Raw genomic sequence first — 25,068 nt, forward strand, 5'->3', positions numbered from 1 at the left:
ATTTAATGTTACACATTCTGGCAAGTGGATATAATGCAAATAATCTGAGAGCCAATGTTATTTATAACATTACTGCACATAACACCCTCATTCTCCACACCAGCCTTTTACTCTATAAAAATATACAAGAGTAAACAGGCACTCCATAAAAAGAAACCCAGGCATCCTGAGTTAAGAGTGAACAGTTAAGAACTTTGCAGCAATGAGTATTACCTCACCTCCTTGTGAATAATGCCTTGCTATTTAGTCTGCTTACAGGACGATGCACTCTACTGCAAATACTATTCTGCCATATCAGCTTTCCTCTACAATTTTAAATGCAAATCTAGAAAATTATGTATATGGAAGACCAAACATCTTGTTTGAAAGACTGGGGAAAAAAAAGAAGAAAAAAAAAAAAAAAAAAAATTGTTGAAAATCAAGAGTATAAAAGAAGAAAATTATACAAACCAGAGTGAAATTGGAAAACATAGGTAATATAATGTTGAAGAAAAAAATAATGCATACTTTGAAAGGTAAGATGTCACTGCATGTGAAAGGGGAAGAAAACAACTAACTACTTCAGCTGAACAGCTTTGTCCAACATCCTGCCCAGGCCTTGTGAGTGGCGCAGGTTTGCATCAGTTGTCTTTTCAGTTCCTTTGGAGGCACTAATACAGGCATAAGAGTGTAACTTCAGATAGAAATATCTACTACTCAGGTTTCTTGCTCACCAAAGATGAGGCACATCCTTGGTTAGCCAGGTAGGTTTCATCTTTTTGGAAACTCAGAATATTTTGAGAGCACTTAGCCCAAATTCCCAACAATTCTGCCACCAGGCTGAGAAGTGAAGAGGCACCCATCTGTTTGTTCTGTGCTGTCTGATGAAGAAAATTCTTGGAATAATTTTACAGGGAAGCTTTTAGAGAAAATAAAAATATTTATTTTTTTTACTCTACTGAGGATTTCTGGATTCACACTGACATTTAACTGAGCAATTACTTAGCATGCTGTACACTGTATTTCACTTACAACAATGGATATAACAAAGTTCCCTTTTCCCCCAGAAGAAGACAGGAAGGTACATTTTTCACAGGAAATTACAGTTTCTCAAAGTCTGGGGTTGTGCTTTTTTTTTTTTTTTTTTTTTTTTTAAAGGGTCAAATGAGGGAAAATACATTTGTCTGAAAGGTTCTGTGGTGGCACTGACACTGAGTCTGGGCACACAGAATGTGTTTCTATGACACATTAAATATCCTACCATGGTCAAACAAACACACAATAACATTTATGTGCAAAGGAGCCACAGCCACAGGTCTGCTGCATCCTCTGGAATGTATTTCAGAAAATTTGAGCCACCATCAGGCCACTGTAAGACAAAAGAAAAAAGAACAAACGTTAGCAGAGAGAACTCCCATTCATGCTTGCTGTTCAATAGGACTTGCAAGAACATTCAACATATAATAGACAAGGAAAACTAATTTGGCTCGCTGTCCTGCCCAGCTCTGTGACAAGCAAGTGATGTGGTCTGATTTATGTAATTTAGCAGGGCACTGGGGCACCAATGAGTACCCAAAACTACAAAAGATTGAGGAGGTGAAGCTGCATCACACCATGCCCAACATTCAGCAGGGCCAACTTCCATTCTACGTGCTAAGTAGGCATTTCTACGCACCTGTGCAGAGAAACTGAAAGGATGCAGCATAATGTTTTGGGATTATGTTACTCGTGTTTTTAATGGCATGCTGGGGAAAGGTAAGATGGCAAGCATGGGATTGTAATACACCACCTAGCTTACTGAAAGGAGCAGTAAAACCTTTTGAACAGATACAACAGCAGAAACAATTAAGGAAACTCCTTCAGTTCAGATCTACCTGGGGCACATGAACAGGCATACGAGCTGCCCAGAGGCCCTGGAGAGCAGTTACTGAATTAGTAAGGAATGCAATGACTAATTGGTGATTGTTTATCAAATAATACAGCAGCGTTTCCACTGTACTCTAAGGGAGATGGAGGAATAAAGCTGTATCAGGTGCCACTATTGTGAACTTAGTATATTTCTGAGATATGTAAGACATATTCTTTAACTCATTAAAGCGTCCATATGCAGATGAGACAGAGGCTGGCAGAAGGCAATAAATGCATTTATTTCAAGTGCTTCTGCTAGTTCAAAGGACTCAAAAATAATCAGTTGTCTAAAAATGGATGTGCTTTGGAGAGGGAGAGGAGGATTTTGAGGTGGGAGATAGGGATGGTAAATTAAGTACTTATTAATATAAAGCTTTTGTCTTCCTCAATCTCCCTTTGTCCCAGATATATGAAACTGAGAGACTTTTCTGCTATGCTCTCTCAATATACTTGGCACATACCACTTTCTCTGTCTCTTCTGCACCCATATACTGTCTCTCTCCATAAAGGGGCACGAACTGAGAAATTTAAGCAACGTTTCTTCACAGAAGAGAAGGCAGTATATAAATGTGGGAAGGAGACTTCAAAAGGAGATTCTCTCAGTGATGCCCAAGAAAGTGGTTTGGTACTCCTCGCTGCCTGGAAGCAAGGCTACCTAGGACTCTTTATCTCAATCCCCACCAGTACTATCCTCAGAAATAATAAATGCCCAAGAAGGAAAAAACATCGGCATGATGCTACCTTGAATTTTTCTCAGCCTAAACTTTAGGCAAAAAGTGAGAGGAATAGTTAAAAAAAAAAAAAAAAAAAAAAGAACTTGTGAAATCCCTGGATTTGGTATTTATTTATCACATACCATTTCCAGTTATATGAGTTAGCCAATTTATACTAAGTTGTTTGTTATCTTTTGCTTCAGATAGATTATTTCTTTTCAGCAAGTCCTTTTAGACTCCTGTAATGTTTATTGATACAGTTATACAAGCATAGACAATTTACAGTAGGAAAAAAAAATGAAAAGCCTTTTTCAGGTACAGTTTTACATCATTTCCATGAGCAAATTAAGTTGTCTAAGAAAAAAAACCTTTTTTTTTTTTTTCCTCTAGTGTAACTTCATAGACATTAGGGCTTTTGGTAGCATAGCAATGATGACAAAAATATAATAAATCCCTTTCTAACACAGCTGTGCCAGCAAGACTAAAGCCTTAGCATCAATGAGATTGAACTACTTCATACTTCAGCAACATTTAGATCTATTGATGTTTCAATTTCTAGAAACATTACAGGCTTTTCCCCTCACAGCACAATGCATCTTCCTTGGTTACTGGGCTTTGTCTTGCTCCTGTCCACACTCTGGTAACTCTGGGTGTGCTATGTAACCTTTCCAATATCAAGTATGTATCCTCACTAAAACCATTTAAATTTTGGATATTATATATAGTTGGTTTTTTTTTAAACTTTATTGCCATCATGCAGACAGATGTTCCACAATTTCCCCTGGGCCCCCAGCCCGTTTATAGCCAACTCTAACTCGCTCCTAGGGAATGCAGTAGTAAACACCGCCCCACATGCCTGCAATGTACGTTTGCTTTGGTTACGTCTTTCCCTTCTGCTTTATAATGCACAACATAAATCAAATGCATCCAGTTTCCAAAGCTGTGCTTCCACTTTGAACATATCAGGAGGTAAACACCACAGACAGCTCTTTTTTTTTTTCTTCTGTAATTAAGAGAAAAATTCTTACCATGCCCAATGAAATCCAGACAGTTTCAGTGTAGATGCCTGAAAAAAAGAAAACAGTCTTTAAAAGACAGCCTTTTGCTCAGTGAAGCTTTAACTCTGAAGAAACTATTGCCAGCATAATTCTATAGGTTGAGTTAAATAAATAAATACTTATCTGATTAATTGTTGCCTGGAATCCTTTTGTGCTTGTATCTCTTGAGTTAGAGGCCACATTAAAAAAAAAAAAAAAAAAAAATGCACAGGAGATTTGAAATCTGAGGACAACCTAAAGCTTGATTCTAAGAAATCTCAGTGCACCAGCACTTTCCTGTGGTGTGGGTGAGACAGGTTTAGTCCTCAGGTGTGACACAGAGCATTCTGTTGCAATCCAAAATTGCAAGGAGAGCCAACTAGAAAGCAACGTATTAAGCACATACACTGCACATATTACTGTACTCTCAATGAAAAGAAAATCAGGTGTTTCAATACACAGGTTTTATTCAGGTCAGCTGCATTTCAGTCCCTCTGAAAAGCTACAGCAAATGCCTAGATACAAAGATGATCACCATTTAGAGATTATTGCCAGACATCAACATCATCGTTATTCACATGTTGGTGCAATGCTAACATACTTTGTGTAGGCATTAAGACAAAAAGACCCTTGGAGAGTATCAGAATACCTTTGCAAATTAGGAGTTCATCCAGTACACATTTTCTTTCACCTCAATCTTTTGTTTAAAATTCTTCTGCCTCTCTTTTCTGCAAGGGCACTCTCTGAATTCTTTTCATAAAAGCTCAGAATGATTTTTAAGGGAAGCAACTGCTTTTTTGTTTTTTTCTTTTTCTTAATATGCATATGCAATACTTAGCACAAGATGAGTGTAATTACACAGGAAAAGACAAATGGGACAGGCACAGAGGCTGAGGAAGTCAGTTACCCTGCCTATACTCATAATTTACACTTTTTCCTTCTCTGATAAGAGCCAACAGAGTCCCAACCCTTGGGCCTTCCCAGCTCCCAGCAATCTCTTCATTTTTGTACACAATTGTCACCAAGAGAGTGTTCTTTAAGGAATATGTCCAAACACCATTGTCAGCATGTGAACTTTTGGCATCTACAATATCCCGGGGCAATTTCACAGCTAGAGGAAGACGTTTTTCTTGTTTCAAACTTGTCACCTGTTTTAAACTTGTCACCTAGCCATCCACCTGAGGCTGCCTGGATCCCATGGCATAGGAAAGTGAGTAGCTGTTTTCCATTTGCTTTCTCCTTGCCACCTGACAGTTTACAGCCCTTCATTTTCTTCCTGATCAGACAGGAGGTTGAAATTCCTGAAGTGTGTAGCTGTTTTCCATATAGGAGACACCCACAACTTTTATCAACGTTTTCTGTATTTTCTCTGCATTTCCAGCATCTCTTGTGAGATGAATATTATTTTATTTATTTATTTAATATATATTTAATATATAATAATATATTATATTATTTATTTAGACATAAGGAAGAACTTTTTCTCTCAGAGAGTGGTCAGGCACTGGAATGGCTGCCCAGGGAGGTGGTGGAGTCGCCGTCCCTGGCAGTGTTCAAGAGGTGTCTGGACGACGTGCTGTGTGATGTGGTTTAGTGCTTGTGGTGGCAATGGTGATGAAGAGACGGTTGGACTGGATGATCTTGTAGGTCGTTTCCAACCTTGTGATTCTATGATTCTATGAAGGAGTAAAGATGCAATATCCAAGAGCAATGTGCATTTATATTCTAGTGTAAAGATATTTCAATTTTGTTCATGAGCACTTTCCCATTCATCAGTGCTTTTTTTATTTTCCCTTATTCCTCCTGCACATTCAACATACATTTTTGTACACTTTTATAACCCAAGGTTTCTTCCCAAGTGATAACTTAGGTTCTGTCGCTGTGTATTTTGGTTTAGGATCTTCTCCTACTCTGCACCATTCTACATCCACCAACACTGAACTGCAGCTGCTGAGTCACCCTGCATCACCTTGCATTGTGAGGCACCCAGTACATCCTCACCTCAGTTACCCTCTCTGATGAGGAATCACCAGGAGGCTTCTCTGTCTTGTTAGATCTGTTACAGGAGCAGGCTGAACTGCACCAGTCTGGATAGAGAAATCTCCGGTCACTCCACCCTTTTAGGAAAGCTGGTTCCCAAACTGAAGTGATTACTAATCCACATAAGGAGCTTGCAAGAAAACCTTAGTACTTTGATTATACCAGAGTCACAAAGGTTGTGAAGTGTAAAAATCTTTGTCACTGGCCAATCTTTCTCTAAAACAACCCTTGTCTTACACATACCAAGCTTGTACCTTCTTAAAACAACAGCCCCCATCTATACCCTCTAATAACTCCTCCCCAGCTGCAGGAACTATCCACTCTGTGTGGAATGCCTCTTGCGCCTTTCAAGAGGTCTTTTCCCATCACTTTCTCTTTAATCTTTAATTCTCCCACTAAACAGAAAGGCCAGCTGTGTCCCTTGGGATTATCACTGGTTGTGGGCTGCTAATGCTTGATTCCTGCTGGCACAGTTAAGGCAGGGTATGGAGCAGGAGACACTGTCTCTGCAGAGCTTTTCCACACAGTCCATCTGCAAAGACTTTATTCCTGATCTTTCTTATATCAGAAAAACTGTAGTGCTTTTCTCCCATTTTCCTCCTGCTTGTACATGACACAGCAGAGTACACTCCTGCACAGGTTGAACAATGGTGCTTGTTCTTTCACTGGCTGGGCTATATTTTAAATGACATGTTTACACAAACCCTCTGGTTTTGAATGTCATTCAAACAACACAATGCCACATACGGTTTCCCACTGTTCAAGAGCAGTGCGAAAGTCCCAATTTAGACTCTGAGGCCCACCAAATAAAAAGGAATGCAAAGCATATGTTCCAAGGCCAAGCTCAGCAAATGTAGGCTGTAGAAGTTCATAGGAAGAGTGAAAACATGAAGACTGATTACTAAATACTACAGCAGATGAGTAAGTCTAATTTTCTAAACAAAGATATTTGGCTCAAATATAATCTCAATGACATTTCAGGGGACTTAGATCTGGTGAGTACCTTTGAGAGTAATAAAGAAGACAATTCTTATTCCACTATGAGAACTTCATTTCTAATTATTTGGATCAAGCTGGCTACTCTGAATCAGCAAGTGCAACACCCAGGTGTGGCAAAAAGCAAAACAACAGCACTGCAGTCACCGACAGCAATCCTGCCCCAGCCAAGAACAACCCCATTATGGCTGGGCCAACACGTGGGGCAATGGCTGTGCTACAAAGAGAAGCTGCTTTAGGAGCAGGATCTCCACCATTTTAAGCACATCCATGGCCCAGAGATTCCCATGTCAGCCCAAAGCTGGATGGTGCTCGCAGTGTTGTGGATGGAGTGGTGTCTGCTTAGGCTCCACAGTGCCATTTACCAAGGTACTGCATTAGGAACAGGAAAGAAGAGCTCATCAGCTATAGAGTCAGAAACATCAAGAAAAAAAAAAGAAAAAAAAAAGGTAAAACTTGAACACAATACTTGAACAAAATTCTCTGTAAGATTCTGGTTCTGCTTCTCCAGCAGAGCTCTACGCATCCTATCCTTACCATACAAAAGTAGTCGGTACTTTCACTTCCCAGGAGCTTATGCCAGTGACTGGTCAACAGCACAGGTGAAGGATGCTCTTATTCATTTCACACACCCTCTAGATTTCCCCCCGGGCAGAAGTGGAAACCCCAATCTTCCCTTTTCTAGGAAACAAAGACTTTGGGAAGAGAGCAGCCAACCCCTTGCCAGCATGCCTGGGACTGCATCTACTGCAGCGCACGTTGCTTCCCCAGGACACAGTGCAGCAGGGAGCAGGGAGTGGATTCAGCCCAGCTCATTCACCATTTAAAAATTAATGGCAAATGCAGCCTCTCTAGCTATAGATCAGTCACTCTGGAAACTAATGTCAGCCCTCCAACTCCTGTTCCTATTACAGCGTTAATCTTAGAGGTTAATCCGCACACCAGCAGGTGCATGAAGAGGCCTGCTGGCTCTACCAGGGGGCTGGTTTTCACTCAGATCACATACACAGAAAGGTAAATGCAACACACCAATACGCATGTTCCACTATCAAAGCCTGACTTAGAAGTGTCAAATTTTTAATATCACATACTTATTTACTGACGCCTGCCTTAGTAGGCATATGTAACCTAATACTGTATTTTACTGATATTGCAGATGGTATAACCAATCTCCTAAACCCTCCACACTCTCAGAGGATTAGTATGATGTGTAGAGCAGTTTTAGCTTACAAAGCACTACTTTAGTGTGTAGGGTTATTGATTTAACTTAGAAATTCTGCTATATAGTGTAGTTTTACTGATTTACCTTTTACAGTAGTGTAAGAATATCTTTTCTCCCCTAAAAACTTTGACACACTTCATTATCCAATACAAAATATTGCTCTGGGTAGAATTTCAAGGCAGGCATTCAGTAATCAAAATTATGGACTTTCTGAAAAATTCTGTGTTGCAGGTCTCCTCCCTCCTTACTCATGTCTTTTTTTACTAAATAAAGTGGTACACTCCTAAGCTTTTTAGCTATAAATTTCTCAGAGAAGCACCCACAGTTATATACCAGCACACCACCTCTCCTCTTCTAGCCTCAAGGTTCAAGTCAGAAATCTACTTTGACATAGGACAGATACTGACTCAGAGGGGAGAGTTTTTCTCTCATTTGAAATACTTCCCAGATGTGTTGAAACGTTTTTTTTCCTCCTCAGCCATAATAGCCATCCAGTCTCCTCTCCTTTTGATTGCTGTAGGGATCTCCTCTCTGCCACCCGTCCCAGCTCACACAGTTGCAGCATATATGGGAAGCTGCAGTCAAATGCTGCGTACAAATGGCAACAAAAAGATAATCCTCTGACATCGCTAAAGCTTAGTTTGAAAGTGCATTTTAAAAACAAGTCCAAACCCCAGGAACACTGCCTGTGGCATTTTTCTACCCTTTCTTTCAACTGTTTCTGCAGCCATGCAACTCTAGCTCTGGTCTGTTCTGCACCACTCTCCTCTTCTACCAGTTTTCAAGCAAATATATTCTCTTAACTATTCCGAGTTTAAATCATGCTTTATTCTGCATTAATAATTACACCCCTCCAAATGCCTCTCTAATTTCTCTGCTAGTAAACGCAACAGGAAAAATACTTCAGTTTTACCTTGTGAAGACTTCTTGCGGCACAAACCATTGCCAAAAAGCAGCCTACAGTCTAATGTCAGTAGCTCCACTTTTCTGCCTCTTTCTTTACAGATAAATACATATTTACACAGGTAGTTAAATCCGTGAAAAAGCTTTCCCAGTCTGCATCCTGGAAGTACACCAATTCATCATACTTTTGTACATTCTGTAAATTACAATCTTGAACTCTTTTAATCCAAAAACTACGTATTGGAATTGCCAGTAGTCATCGAGACAACAACATGTGACTGTAGTAAAAGCTTAGACAAGCAGACCAGTTGTTGCACATCTGTTGATTCACATCAACCAGCCATGCGTGAGTGTGTGTGTATATACATATATACATACCCACACACACACGTATATATATTGCCTATGGCAAATGTAGGAGAATTCATATTAGCTTAAGAAAAATACTTACCTCAAAGAAGGAACACTGCACGGATATATTCTAGTCCAACACCACAAGGAAACAGTCAATGACAGGTAAGGATTATACATAGTTATGACTTCAGACTCAGATATTTTACTTGTTTTACAGAGTTTCCACACCTTCACACTTCAAGATAATACTGTAACAATATCTGGTCACTCCCAGGTGCTCAGTGTACTAAAAAAATATTTAAGATAATATCTAAATCTCTACTCTGTTAAGGTAAATAAAGCAGTGTGATTTCAAAAGGTACATAGATCATAGATAAACTGGTCTAGCAACCAGAACCTTCTCTCTCGTGAAATGATAAATTGTATCATTCCAGCAGCTATTTAGACCTCGCTGCCTGAACTTACGCTGACCTGAAACATACCCATTCCTTCATTACCCCAAGCTCTGTGCCGTGTGCTGCATCAAACAACTTATCTTCCTCCTGATTACAACACCTCCAGCAATAGTTTTCTTTTCAAAGAAAACAAAAAGGCAGACTATTTAAAAGGAGATGATGCTTACAAAGTTAAAACAGAGCTGCACTCCCAACACGGTTCTGCATGTTTCAGCCACATAAAATCCTGCAGTGGTCTCAGCCAGCTGGGCTCTGTGACCCCCCCCCCAGTGATCCATCCCATATGCTCCTATTTTCTCAAGCAATGAACTTGCTCGTTCCAAAGCCGGCAAGAAGTTTGTTACTGGGAACAGGAACTGGCTCAGTCATAAGAAACTTAACTAAATAAAGCAGCAAAAAAAGGAATGGATGGGAGGGAGATGACTGTCAGCTTGGAGGACCATGGGGCACAGCTTTGCTAGTTATCAAAGTTACTTGATACTTCTCCATGTAAAATTCCATTTTCAGTTACCAGTAACCCTGCAAATCTGACGCTAAATATGACACATTAAAATTTGCTCTTTCTCCAGGAAAATATCTAAACAGAAACCCGCTTGAATTTGGACAACTTGCATATCCTCAAATGAAATGGCAAACAAAAAGTCCAGATCAAAAACTGTCAACAGCGATGTCTTCGATTTTCAGCTATCTTAGTCAAAAAGTCAGTGAGGCAATTTCCACCATTCTCTGAAGGCTCCTTCCCCAGCAGGTTTGCTTCAGCCTGAGACTGAGTGGGATTTTCCTCGGAACCACAACTTCTGCAGTTCTCAAACAAAAGCATGGATACTCTTTTCTTCTTTAATGTTTTCCCAGCCAACATCTCCTGCTTGTATTGAGAATGTGGAAGAACGAGTTACCAGCAAATTTAGAAGGGTCAAGCTTTGGGCTTGCAAAGATCACGAAAAAATATACGGAAACAATGTAAGTAAGTGCAGAAACGTCTCCCCGTAGCCCTACAGTCTAACCTGGAAAGGCTGGAACAGGATTGTCAAGGAATGGGATGTGAGAATTGGGCAGTCTGGGATCATTGACAGGTCTGGTACTGAAATTTGGCAAAGAAAACCATGGTAAAGAGCAGATACGTTTTGAAAAAAACAGAGTCACAGCCCTAATGGTCTTGAATGCAGAAGAAACACGAGACTATGCTGAATGGGGACCAGTCGTCTGAGGTAGGACTGGAAAGTAGTTCAGTGCTGAGTGGGAACAAACCAATGTGACAGAAAATACCGGAAAAATCAGAAGAAAATTCAGGAATGGGGGACTTCACATGGCTGAGCCAAAAAAACTGAGAACTCTGGCAAATACCTGTGAAGTGAAATGTAAGGCAGATTGATTCTTCTTCTTGCTAGTCTGCAGGGAGGATGCTTGGCAGCCCTTGTTACTCTATTAACTCAAATGGCCGTGGCCAGTGGACAGGAATAAGTGCAGCCTGTGCACTGACTCCATAATTCCATGAATGCAATTCACTCCATATCATCAATCTGCTTTTTTCATAAAAAGTGAGTTACCGAGGAATAACTTCTTCCCCAGAGCCTCTCACATCCCCTGATCCATTCATACAGCACTATTTTAAAAGATGAGATGTGGTTATCCACAGTTGTACTCATCTCTGAGGTGTCTCACCCTGGATTAATACACTCAAAGACAGTGAGGAAATGCTGTGGCCTTTCACATTATGGTAAATGTGCATATGTTGTCATTTCACAAAGACCTTGCACTGTGGAGGACATGGGAAAGGGATATTTTACATGTTTGAAGAAGAGTCATGGTCATGTTTAACAGCACAGCTTCTTCCCATCAAAGATATTGTTCATCCTACTAACAAACAAGATAATCATTTACACATTATAGTAAAAGCTGATCCGAACATCCGCACTGTCTTAGGACGTCACTCCTCCAAGGAACAAGTACTGCTTCTTGTGACACTATTGCTCCAGGATTTGCTTATGACTTTATTTATTTAAAAAACAGTAATTTCAAATTTTGCATGTCACTTTCCATTAGTTACTTTAAAAAAAAAAAAAGAAAAGAAAAGAAAAAAAACATTGAAATAAAGAAAAAATATGCTAAATAAAAACTTCAAGCATCATTACTGGTGACAAAAAGAGGCCACAGTTCCCCATGCAAATCAGGAGATGAGCTGAAGAGTAGTACACCAACTCCTGCAGCACAGGCCATTTTTATTGGAACAGAAAGTCCCACACCCAGGATTATTTCGTTCATGGTGATACCTGCCCTCCAGTAAAATGGACAAAAAAGTCCCGATGGCTCTCATAGTTCATGAAGTTTCATAAAGCTTTCCAGTTCAAAGCACAAAGGAAATCTGGTGTATCTGGAAACATCATCCTGCTTCACTCACCACTCTGAGAACTACCAGAATATTTGTTTCCTGGAAGAATCAATTAATTCTGACCTTGGCTCCATTTCCTTCCCAGTGCTATATTGGTTGCATTCCTGACAAAGGGAAAGACAGTCCTTACTTAGTCTTCAGCTCTTTAGAAGTTTGGTTGCCTCAAGAACGACTTCCTGAGTTTCTGCCACCCCTTCTCCCTTCAGCTGATGCTTCTTAAAATTTGCAGTCCAAGAGAGATCTACTGTTTGCTGCACAGGAGCTGGACTTGCACAAACTATTTAGCCTAGCAGTTTGAAGGAAAATTGCAGAATGCTATTTACAGAACAACAAACACTAATTCATTTTAGGAAATGTACTTCTGTGATGCACTATTTTGCAAGACCACCATGGTTGCACTGCCTCAGCTCAGATTAACTACATTAATATTTGAATACTGGATGACAACGGTTGGAGATTAATTCCAGTAAGTTATTCATGCCCAGAGGTTCAAATTTCCAAGCAAAATCCTGGGGGCTAGACTAGGGCATTTCACCATAGCCCCAAGGAAGGTGCAGTGGGAAGTCACCCAGCCCCATGAGGACCAGAATGGTTGGTACCTTTGTGAAAGGGTCTCTGAATCCCTCCTCCTGCCTCTCTGCATCTAGGGCACTTCATTGCAGGCGACGGTGTGCCAGAGGCCTTCTTCTGCTTCCAGAGAGTGCAGCTGGACAGTATATTTATGAAACAATGTGTGGACATACACAACCTTGTAAAAACTTTGGAGAAAGGTGCATCATTTATTTACCCAGGGAAACAAAAAAGGCCATTCTTAGACAAGCCTTACTTGCGAGACCAGGACGTGTTTCTGTGACTGATCAAGCTGAGAACAGTTTGGCACATCACATTTATTTCAGTTCCACACTCCTTACGTGAGAGTCTTAAAGCCAAGAAGGACTTGAAAACACGACAGTGTGAGAAGAGATATTGTCAAAGCAAAAGTGTGAAGGCCTATGCAGTGAAGAACCTCTCGAGAACGCTTTCTGCCACAAGGACAAGTCATTTTCCATGGATTGGTGCTGATGTACATGGAGCATGAAACCAATGCACAGGAGCGTTACTTGGGAGGCCAGCGCAGCAGTGTGCTGCAAGCAGAAGAGCCAGCAGTGCCTACCCCACTCGCACTTCTCTCCTAGGATTTGAAGAATATAAACAGCAGAGACGTCATCTGAAATTGTACAGATTTTTCCTGAGATTGACGTTATACACAAACTTTTCTTCTGCCTTTTTTTTTTTTTTTTTTTTTTTTTTAAGATAATGGAGAATAAGTGACCCACTCTCAAAAGGGCAGTTTGTTCGAGTTACTGCTGATGCACCCAGCAACCTCCGCTCCACTCCAAGAACATCCAAAGGTGTACCTTCAGCAGGAAAAGCCCACAGAAACAGGACTGGAAGGTATTAGTGGCCGATTCCCACCTTTGAAATGGAAGTTCAGAGTTAACAAAAAGAAAAATCTCTCTATTGTTATACTGAAGACTGCCAAATCGCTATGCAGAAACTACTAAAACCTCTGCCTCACCACGCCTTTAACACATGTTAACACGCTGTTATTGTTGGGTTGTCTTGAGACTCACAGGTAACACAATATGAAAATTTAGAAAATGTTAATTATAAGATACAGGAAGTGCTAAAGATTAAATTATTTAACACACTGAACGCCAATTTGATGATCAAACTGGTGCTTATGCTAGCTATACATTCATAAAGAAATACTATTGAAACATGTAGCTTTCACTTTCCAAATAGAAAAAAATGACAATAAAGCAACTATTGAAAGTAGCTGCAGGTTTTCTTCTTGTTGTTAGACACAAAGCATGCAAAATCAGAGAGTAAAAGTTAAAGTAACTGAGAGATTGAGAGAAAATTTGTAAGATTAGATATAAGCAGCACAAAACATTGATCTTTCGGGCTCGTGGGGAAAAAAAAAATAAAAGAAATTTTAAATCCTCCCCCTCTCCTCCCTTCCACTTCCTGAGCAGAGACAGGGGATATTTACAACCATGTGGAGTAAAGCCACTTTTTTCCATTGCTTCACAGTCACGTATGCCTCTGTAAAACAGACAGGAAAATGCTGCCAGTGGAAAGACAGCGAGTGCTTCTGGTCGGTGCCTTTTATCCTGCACTACTGTTTTATAGCAGCACCGGCATGAAACAGGCTCACTCAGCTCTCACAGATCATTACAAAAAGTCCAGGTCAACAAAGATCAAGTTCCTTCTCTAAACTGTCAGTCATGAACCGAATGCTGAGATTATTTTTTTCCCTCCTTTTCCTCTTCCCTTCTACACAGGACGAGCTGAGCGTCAGCAGCTGAGCTTCATCCATTTGCTGGGCTCCCTGTGGGCTGGGGGGCCTCACTTGGGCAATGCAAAGCTGCTCAGCACTGCCCAGCACCGCGAGAATGCATGGGGCCACACGCACCCCCACCTCCGAAATACACAGTGCTACGCTGGCAAGAGACTGCTGGAAGTGATTCACTGCTGCTGTCTGTTGAGATTACAGGAATTTGTGTTTGGGTTGTGTCTGCTGGCTGCCACAGCCAGTCCAAAGATTTCCACTGGGCTTAAAAAGCACCCCTTTCACAGCTATTGGCCAGCGGCTCGAGTTATTGCAGCAAATTACCCATGTTGGAAAGACAGCTACAAGTTACACAAGATCACCAATACCTCAAGGAATTGAGCTAAAGAAAATAAATTAAATTAAAAAAAAGTAAACGTCCCCCAAACCAGAAAACCATCTTCACCTTTATGACGATCATTTTAGAGACTCTATTTTAAAAGCAGCAACCTCAGGATTTCAGCCTGAAACAGACAGTGTGAGACAACAGTTTGCTCCAAATTCAATATAACTAATATTTACCAGAGGAGGGAGAAGGTTCAGAATATAGAGCAGGTCAAATAAAAGGATTGTGCAAAACTGAAAACACGTGCAAGGTGGGGCACATAAGAAAAGATATGCTGACTGTTGGGAAGTACTCAGAAAGAATAAAAGGGCTTCAATTAAGGCTGGAGCAAAGAGCCATCTGCTTCCATGAGCTGGCATGCAAAATGGGGAAACTCACAGAATCGCAGAACTGTAGAGGTTGGAAGGGACACCTTCCAGTCCAACCTCCTGCTAAAGAAGGTTCCATACAGTAAGTTGCACAAGTAGGTGTCCAGATGGGTCTTGAATATCTCCACAGAAGGAGACTCCACAACCTCTCTGGGCAACCTGTTCCAGTGCTGTCACCGTTGCTGTAAAGAAGTTCGTATGCATGAACTTCCTCTGTCCAAATTTTAAGCCATTACTCCTTGTCCCAAGACATTTGGCAAAGCATTTATAGTTATCATGCTAAAGATTCATGTCACAAAAATGAAAGAAGGGTGGAGATATGATTAATCTGAACAAAAAAGTACAGTGAAAAGAAGAAGAAAAATAACATGTTCAAACTGCAAGGGGAAAAGTGGTGAGAAATTAATGACTTTTTTTTCACCCTAAAATACTGCTTAAGAATCAGTTACTGAAGGAGCTAATAAGACAGAGGACAGCAAAAAGACTCAATGTTACTACCATTACACCCTTTCTTCTAAATAAAATTGCTCTAAAAATTTTCCAATATTATATTGAGGGGAAAAAAATGTTTTCACATTCAACAAATTTCAAACATCTTCACAACATTTTCACAAAGTTGTGTAGCAGCTTCTTTCCAAAGATGCACACCAAACACCAGCCAGAAGGAGGCTGAGACAATTCTGACATTTAAACAAGGAAATTGGAAGGGGAAGCCAACGACATTAGGTACAGGTGGCTTCTGACATCACTCAATATTTCTACATAGCAATCTCAAGAAGACAACTGAGCTCCATTCCTTCTTGACTGCTCCATACAGGGGTTTCTCTCCCATATCACCAGATGAAATCACCAAGCACGTCTAGTCCTGATCCCAGCTGTCCATAGGTGTAATAAGTCCCAGGACAATCGATAAAGGCAAGAATAAATAAACAGATAATTAGGCCCAATTATTTTCATGATCCAGTTCTACTATGGCTCTTCCTGCACTAATCTATCCACAAGTGACCTTAAAGCACAGGTGATTAACACTGCCTGAAAACAGATGTACTACTGTTGTACTTCACAGCAATCGAACGTCTGAAGATGCAGGGCATCCTTTCCCATGGACTGAGGTTCCTACTAATCAGAAGCCCAACGCAGCAGTACTATTGGAAATGCCACTTGGAGTCTGTGACTCAAAGAGAAGAGCCTTATTTATTATTGAAGCTAAAATTCTCATTAAACTGTATTTTTCAGTAAACCTAGGACAAGCTGATCATTATGGCTTTTTAGCTGGTTCTCTTGCAGTCTTAAGCAGCACACAAAATGTAGTGTTTGCCCAGGTTGGTTGGAAAGAACACATAGGGTATTTTTCCTTCTTCTCATTGCAGTTGGTACAACATACATGGAAGATGTAAGCAATCAAGGAAAACATGAACTAATATTTTCCCTCTTCCTCTACTTCTTGCGAAGTTCACTTTGGAGTAATTATTTGAGGAAGTTCAGTTTCCTTTCACAGACACAGACACCTCATCAGAACAGATACAAACGCCCAAGATTTGGAAAATGAGAGGTCACATAATTCAATGACTTGAGATAATCAAAGCTGCAGTGTTACTGAGACATCAGTATGTTTGTCACTGTTTCACAGAAGCTCAAAGTAAATAAACAAAATCAATTCCAAGTCCAGAATTCTAAATAAATAAATAGGTTACCGACACAAATGACAGAAGGGGAGAGCAGTTTTCCCTGAAGCCACTCAAATTTACATCAGCAGAACACAGTAACCTGTTTTCAAATGCTTTAGAATTGTTAAAGGCAAAAGATAAATTGACCGTGCTACACCGTAACGTAGTCTTAGTAAAGCATTAGCATCAGACCAGCATCAGTATACTGGTCCAACCTACCACTCTGAATTTATTATTGAGCAGAGAAACGAAATGTGAAGTTGTTTGTTTGCTTTTCAAGTTAATTGGTGAGTCAGTATTCACCAGCAGGTAAGTCAGCACAATAACACTTGTATGAATGGTCCTAGGCCGTGATGTACTAGCGAGCTCTCTGCAGAAATCAATAAGAGTTGTGTATGCGTAAGGAAGAGTTCAGCCAGGTACTGTGAGAATTATGGAGTAAGATACTCATTCTATTAGAAATAAATGAGCTCGTTTACATTTTAATTCTGTGGAACAAGCCACTCTCAAAAGGGCAGTTTGTTCGAGTTACTACAGATGTACAGAAGTTATAATTTTCATCATAAATGCACATTACAACAAAAATCTCATCAGAGAAACCAAAGAACCAATAGGCATATTAGAGAAACTGCCTGTCTGGGAGGTCCCTCCAGATCTTCAGCAACACAGCCTCTTCCTATCTGGAAGTGCATTGTCGCACAGCTAAATACCACAAGAAATCTCATTAGTCAGAATGGAAGTAAGTACAGAAAATATCGTACTTTCTATTGACCCTTTGAAATGATTAACACCATACCAATGGAAATCATGCCAAAGCATTTAAAGTTACTAATAATTTAACTGAACACGCTCAAATAAATGCATTACAAGAATAACAGAACGTGCTGATTTCTACAAATCTTATACTCTGTAAGTGAAGAATTGTCATCCCTGATTAGATCAGAGGATGGAAAGGTAAACCTCAATGTGTAGGTGCTGTCATGCACCAAAACACCATTTCAGGTGACTTTTCCTCACTTAGCAGAGAGAAGAATTAGAACTGGATCAAAGTCTGTTCAGTGGAAGAGGACACTGATATTACTGCGTGCCTTCAGTGTGTTCTTAATATTGGCTATGAGGAACTCAGGTAATATTTGGAAATAATAACTGTAGCTCAATGAAACAACCCAAACCCCTAAAATATTGAAAGATCTCAGCATATAGCTATTACAAAAGTGATGCTTTCCCTACAGTGATAGTCAGATGTTTATAGAGTGCCAGAATTTATGACAAACAGACAGAATTCTCATTTTAAGTTGCTGCTTTTGGATAGAAACATTTACCCAGTGCTTTCCTTTCTGATGACCTAAACATTTGATTGAAAGCTACTCTGGGTTAGATTTTTCTGCTCTATATCTTCCTGAGCTCATGCCACTTTATAAAGAACAATTGCAGAAGATAAAATAAAAAAACTTCCAAGTCACTCCTTTTCAATATTAGCATTATTGTTTTCAAGATAGAAGAACCTGAGTGGAAAAAAAAAAAAAACAAAAAAAAAAAAAAAGAAAGAAAGAAAGAAAGAAAGAAAATAGAAAAAAAAACGTTTTGGGAGAACAAATGCCTCCACAATAAGCACTCCCAAAATGGGTGAGAGGTGGTTTTGCACAGCAAAGATCTAAGCACGATCCAAATCAGGTCACTGGCATTCCCAGTTTTAGGGTGCAACATGCATCCTCCTATCTTTTCTGGCCCTTTCAGCCACTTCTATGACCTCAGTTGTCTGGTTTTATTTAGAAAACCTGAAGATGAAGAGTTGGGCTGAGCCTGTTTGTTAAACACAAGTGATGTGTGCAAAATGTTTCATCCCAAGCTTTCCAGAAAAAAAAAAAAAAAGAAAAAAAAAAGAGAGAGAGAGAAAACCAAACTCCTCTCCCAAGCCTCATGTCCCTGTGCTCCTGAAGAAGCAACAAACGCTACAATGGCATTATCCAGTGATTCAGCATTCATTACATTCTCATCCAAAATCCAGGAAGTATGTTGAAAAACATGAAGGCAGTCAGATCATTTTCAAAAAGCTATGAATGCTAATAAAGGGGTAGCTTAGTAACATATTTTCCTAGATTCACAATGTTACATGTAAATAGAGAATATAGATTTAGCACTTTTACCCACAAACTTCATATGCGTGCTGCTCTCAAAGAAAATAACCACCTCAAGGAAATATCTCAAACTGATTTTATGGTGTCTGGCTTGGACTTGGGGCTTTTCAGCAAGGACGCCTTACAACCCTGTATGACTGTATACCTGTGTGTACACCACCATTCTCTTCTCTAGACATGCACTGGAACATGACTGGTAGCAGGAGAGAAAAGGCAGCCTGTAGCACACAGAGTAAGGAAAGAGTAAAGATGGCTTGCTGCTTCAGGCCTCCCACTCACCCCACTTATCTTCATGCAGGAGGAGGAGGGCGATCTATCGATAGCGGAGCAGAGGCAGCCATCCTTCTGATCCTGCGCTTTTGTTAGCAGCAGCGAGCTGGTGACAGAGAACAAACAGCCTCCCTACGTGCATTGTGAGGGAAGGAGACAAAAGAATACCTGTTTTGAATCACTGAGGACTATTACTCGAACAAAGTACAAGATAACATTTCGCCAGAGGATACAAGAGATCCTGAGAGGAGCTACAATGAAACCAGACAACCTTTCAGTCATCTTATCAGGCTGCTTGGGGTACTTACTGAACAGTGGGGGAAATAATAGCAAACAGAGCAAACACGGTTAATCTTTATACAAAGGCTTTTTGATAAACAATAAAATAGAGTTAAGACCGATGCGCCGGCCTTCGCCAGCTCACGTTGCTCAGAGGACAGGATATAAAACAGGCCCAAACAATTTCCTGATAAACAAATACGTACACAACAGGGAAATGATGCATGACTGTCTTCCAAGCGATTCAAGAAGCGGTCAAAGCACCTGGAGGGTTGGTACGCTTCTAGGTACTTTTTTGATACATCGCTTTACAGAAGATCTGTAACAGCCCACTATCGATAGCTTTGGTGTCACTGTGCGGTATGTAAATGAAATAGGCAGATCTTTGACATAAAAATAATAATCTCTGGCAAAATTACAGTACTACAGTGTATCATAGCATCAGAACTGTGGAAATATTAATACATGGATCTTCAGCAATACAATGTAAGATGTCACTCTGAGTGGTTATTATGCTAATAATGGATACTTATTATAAAACAACATGAAAGAGGTAATCTATGTGGGTGTAGAAAGGGATATTTAGCATTCAGAAAATGTATTAAAAAGGAAGAAAAAGCGAGTGCTTCATACAGCATCTAATCCCACATTAGGCAGATGAGGAGTTCCCTGGCAGACGGGTGTCAGGGTACCCTGGGACTTGGATGAAGCAGCACATTATCTCTCAGGGGAGTACACATGCCAATATAACTTATAGCATCCTTCAAGCTCCTTTTTGTTATGCAGCAGGCCAAGTGGGGACAGAAACCACGAAGGCGGGGAAAAAGTGGCACCATGGCTCAGAGGATTAAGAAGAAAAACTGCTCATCAAGAGCTTCAAGAGAATCTATTCTGCTCTATGCTCTCTGATTTAAAAAAAAAAAAAGATCTTTGACATAAAAATAATAATCAGGGAAAATATCTGATTCCAAAGAAAATGAACATGCCATGATGAAGAAATGAAGAAAAGTCTCCTACAAAATACTCCATACAAAACAAGCAAATCAGTGTCATGACTGGATCCATTTAAGCTATAAAAAAAGAGTCCTTTAAATTATGAGGGAAAAAAAAAAAAGATTCTAAGATCATATTTACAAAGCGTTTGCAATATAAGGAGGAATCCAAGCAAAGAGAGTCTCTGTTAGCCTGATGGCTGAACCGTATTATTTCTTTAGGGTTTGTTTGGGGAAATAGCATGGTACAGCTACCCTGCATTAACTGTCCCCAAGCCCTCTTACCCTGCATTAAGGCCCCTCTGTTCCACCAAATATGAACCACAGACGCACGCCATGAGCACAATCTCCCATTTGGCACAGGACTGCAACACTTCAAATTCAAACCCAATTATGTTTTACAAAACTGTCTCCCCTGTAATTCCACTGTGTTTCCTGCTGCGTATATTTCCCGCTGTTTGGTCATGAGCAACAGAAGCCAATCTCATCCTCCCAAATACATCCTTCAGCCCTGAAACACATGTGAAGACAGAGCATAAGATGCACTACTTCAAAGAAACACCATAAATAAAATTCTCACATGCACAAACTTAATCCTCTTCAAACAGGAATGCTGGTACTCAGGCTGCAGCGATTGGAAATACCTGTCTTTCAACATTAAGCCTTGCTAGAATAATGCTTAGTTGCAATCTAAACCTCAGTGATTGCAGCAGAACAACCAGAAGCAGCTGTGTGATTACTTATCACAGCTCCCAGACTGGGAGAGCAAAGCACCTCACATAGCTGGCATGCAAGCATAAGGAGTCCTGTAGAACCCTTACCCCTGGCACACAGTGAATCACTTGAATTTTGAATTTTGTCCATAGCTGCAATGATTTCCTCATGCAAACTTCTGTGCACAGGTGCATTTCTAAGATAGTTGTACTGACTTCAGCCTATATCATTGATTCTTCTTTTAATGACCTGGTATTTTTCTGGGTCACCTTTATCCAACCACCCTCTCAGCTTCTGCTCTCCAACCCTCTTCAGATTCCTAAAACTTTTTTTCAGGGCTTCCTTTGTTAGCTTCCAAGCTGCTTATGTGGGCTTTAATTCTCTTTGTGTTAGGGAGCAGGCAATGGCCATCTGCAAAAGTTAACAGAACCACCACTCGTGCACTCAGATTCTCTGAGTGTCTCAGAAGCTGTAGCCTGTGACAAGATCACTGCAGAAAGGAAACTTGTCTTCCCCCTGCTTCTGAATTTGATTACTGACCAAATTATGAGCAAGATTTGGAGACCAGTAGGTTCTTGCAATGGAAAGTACTACTGCAGTTGGACACGGAACAAACAAGAACACTGTGAGAACAGAAGGCACCTATGGGAGAATAGCAAGAATTTTTCAGTACATGTCCTTTAAAGACACAGAACTGCTGAATTTCCCTGGCCAACCACTGAACATGACTCTCTTTGCTATGTGTATTAGGGAGCTCTGGAAGTTTTCTTGGAATTTTAAGATAAACTATCCCTTCAGGCTCCAACAGTTTCCTCTTCCCTTCTAATACCAAAGCTTCAATTAGACAGTGATTAAAGAGGCTGTACTTACAGCTACTAGCAGAAGGTACAGGTTGTCAATTTTATTATAGGTCAGGAATCTGTTTCTCTATGTATTCTATGCTTCAGAGTTTAATGTGTGAATAGAGTTTACTAGCAAGGCAAGTCAGACTTGCTAAACACTTGGATTCAGTCTTGGTTATCAATTAAACAGAAATAAAAACATCCAAACAGATCATTTCTGTCACTCAAAGTCTTAGGAGGAAGAGAATTCACATTTATTCACAAAAATATCTTACACAATACTAAAACAAATCCAACAGAAGATGCACCACACAGAATGCTTCAAACTCTTCCTCACTTAAAAAGTGAAAGAAAACTCCATATACTGAAAAACATTTGTTATACAACAAAACGCTAAAGGCACATTTCCTTTGTGAAATTATTTCTTACAATTCAGAGCACCAAACAGTTTCTAGACGATGCAAACTTAGTAACTATTGTTGCTGGTTGGGAGTGCCAGTTGGAGGACCTCCACCTGACTGCACGAAGTACACCTACACACATACAGACACAGCCTCACAAGACAACTGAGAGCAAAGGCAGAGGAGACGGATGCTGGAGTCCTCTGCCCATTTTTCATGAAGCTCAGCTCAGTTTTCTTTCCTACCTGCAATCATTTTCACGCTGCATTTCTCACACTTCAGCTTCAGAGCAGGTTCAAACACATACCTATTTTTTAATTGCCAAAAAAAAAAAAAAAACGCTGCTTTCTCCTGCACAGTTCATCACGTGGTTTTGTCACAAAGATGATGCTGTCCCATAGTGTTTAATCAGCAACACTACATTTTAGATCAGTAACATGTTGAAAGTCTGGTAAAGCACACACTCCTAATTTAGCAATGGAGCTTTACAACACTGAAATACTACAAGAAGCTCTACTTCTTGCCCTTCCATTAATTTTGCTACTTATGCTGTTGGATTCTTATCGGCAATGCTTAATTAATGCACTATGAGCTATGCCATCAACTATTCTCTGTGGATCTAGTTGGCAACAAAGGCTAGTTCCTAAATTTTGGTAAGCTACTGATTATGTAGACTGTGATTACCTCAGAGTAAAGATCTTCTCACATTTTGGAAAACCCCAGTAAATAGTGGGCACAGCTACAGATAAATAATACACTATCATAGGGGTTCTTACGATGGTAGTGTATGATGTACAACTGTTTTCCAGATGCTGCAGAACTAATTGTGCTGCCAACTGAAGAAGCCAAATCCAAAACAGATCCATAAGAGGAATTACTGCTGAATCAATCTCATCAGTGAGAGATGCTTCAGTCCTACAAACCCTTGTTCACATTAGCATAGTCTTCATGAGGTTAATGAAATGCAGTCTGCCCCTAATACAGCTGTAAAAGCAGTAACTCCCATGCAACCGACCTGAATTAATCTGAAGTAGAACTGGCATAAAAAAGAGCCAGTACTAAGAACATTTTCCATCACAGCAAAATGCAATCTCATGCTATAGTTGTGTGACATCACTGCAAGATATAGTCTGCATGGAAGAAAAACTCCATGATGCCAAAAACAATCTAGTAGCACAGCTATGTTACTGGAGCTGCATCCCCAGAACAGCAGCCTCATACCAGCAAGTATTAAAGCAGAATGGGCTCAGTCAGTCTGTCTGTAGGGTAAAACATTTCTCCATGCAAAGAACTGTATTCCTACTCATGCTTTTTGCTGTTGTTTTATTTTGTGGTTTTTTTTTTTAATAGATAATTAAGTAGAGCTTTAAGACAAGAAAGGAGCAGTAAGGAATCTAATTTCACTTTCTTGCAACAAAAACTGAATAACTTCACCCAAATATACAGCACAAACAAAAATGTAAAGAATAAAACTTCCATCACACTCTTTTCTAGTCATCACTAACCTAATTCTCTACGTTTTTAGTCTTTTTAATTCTCCCTCATAAATCAATACCTCTTGCTCCCAATTATTTTAGTAGCATGCTCTCTGAGCAGTATCCTGTAAAGAAAATTAACGACCTTTACAACAGAAAGTTTATTTACACAGTTGTCAATTGCCTCTGTAGCACAGCTAAACTGCTAAGCAGGCCCTTGAATCGTTTTACTCAAGCACCTGATTTCAGAGGAGGTAATACCTCACTCAAATCCTTGGATAACAAAAGGCCAAAACAGACAGAGTTCCTATCAGAGAACAGATCTACTTGTGTCTGTTTGCAAAGGCCTGTAAACAAGTTAACCATATGCATCATTAAGTTCTGAATCCCATTATGACCATACAGCATAAACCCAGCTGCAATTACTTTGGGCAGGTAAGCAGGGACACACTGCACCGGTCAAGTTTCAGAAATGATTCTCACTTATTGTTGTTTTCAGTCGTAAGTAATAAAAGTATTAATTGGCTACTTTGATGCTGAAGATGACCCTGAACCCAGATTCTTCCCCATCAGATGAGGGTTACATTCACATAGGTAGTATCTAATAACATTAATATGGCCTGAGATTTGACAGCACCAGTATCACACCAGCTGCAAGCTGAGCTGGTAAAACCACTGCATGCAGTGTTTGTATCAGAAGTATGCTTATTAGCATCCTAGGGAGTTGGAAAGCGCAGGCATTTTCCAATTACCTAGTTTACATTGCAGCAGCTAAAAAAAAAAAAAATGACATACTGCTATGCTATTACCTACAAAGGAATTTTTCACAGGAACACACATTTTTCTCTTTTGAATTTTTTTCCGTTTATTGGATCTCAACTTTATTAATTTTAGCTTCAAAACGTTAGTGTTCCCAATAACAACCAATAACCAGTAGTAAGCAAATCATAGGTAACATCCTCCTCTTTTCCAAACAAAGAAAATATTGTATTTCTATCGTAGTACTGCCTCATTCGGTTAGCACAGCAGTGTGAAATTAAATATAAAAGCTCTAGTGAGGGATTTTTTTACTAATCCTGTGTAACACATTTTGCAAATGTGTCAAAAAGAAATATAGTTGAGTCGCTGGTTATGGAATGGAAATGATTTACTCTACAATCCCAACTTCTATATTTACATAAAAAGAACCTTGCTACAGCAGAAATT

General features: G+C 39.9%; 1 long non-coding RNA gene across 1 annotated transcript in view; it reads right to left on the reverse strand.

Moving 5' to 3' along the window:
- Nucleotides 1-944: 944 nt before the first annotated feature.
- LOC122159486 overlaps nt 945-25,068 on the reverse strand; it is a 41,628-nt gene continuing 17,504 nt past the window's right edge. Inside the window, exons 2-3 of the long non-coding RNA XR_006168530.1 lie at nt 3,629-3,666; nt 945-1,348 (exon numbers count right to left, since the gene is read on the reverse strand). This is a non-coding gene — a long non-coding RNA (uncharacterized LOC122159486). The remainder of the gene's footprint in view (nt 1,349-3,628; nt 3,667-25,068) is intronic.

Source organism: Centrocercus urophasianus, unplaced genomic scaffold (genome assembly GCF_019232065.1).
Source record: "Centrocercus urophasianus isolate 14NV4802_14NV808 unplaced genomic scaffold, USGS_Curo_1.0 seq_16, whole genome shotgun sequence".
Lineage (NCBI taxonomy): Eukaryota > Metazoa > Chordata > Aves > Galliformes > Phasianidae > Centrocercus > Centrocercus urophasianus.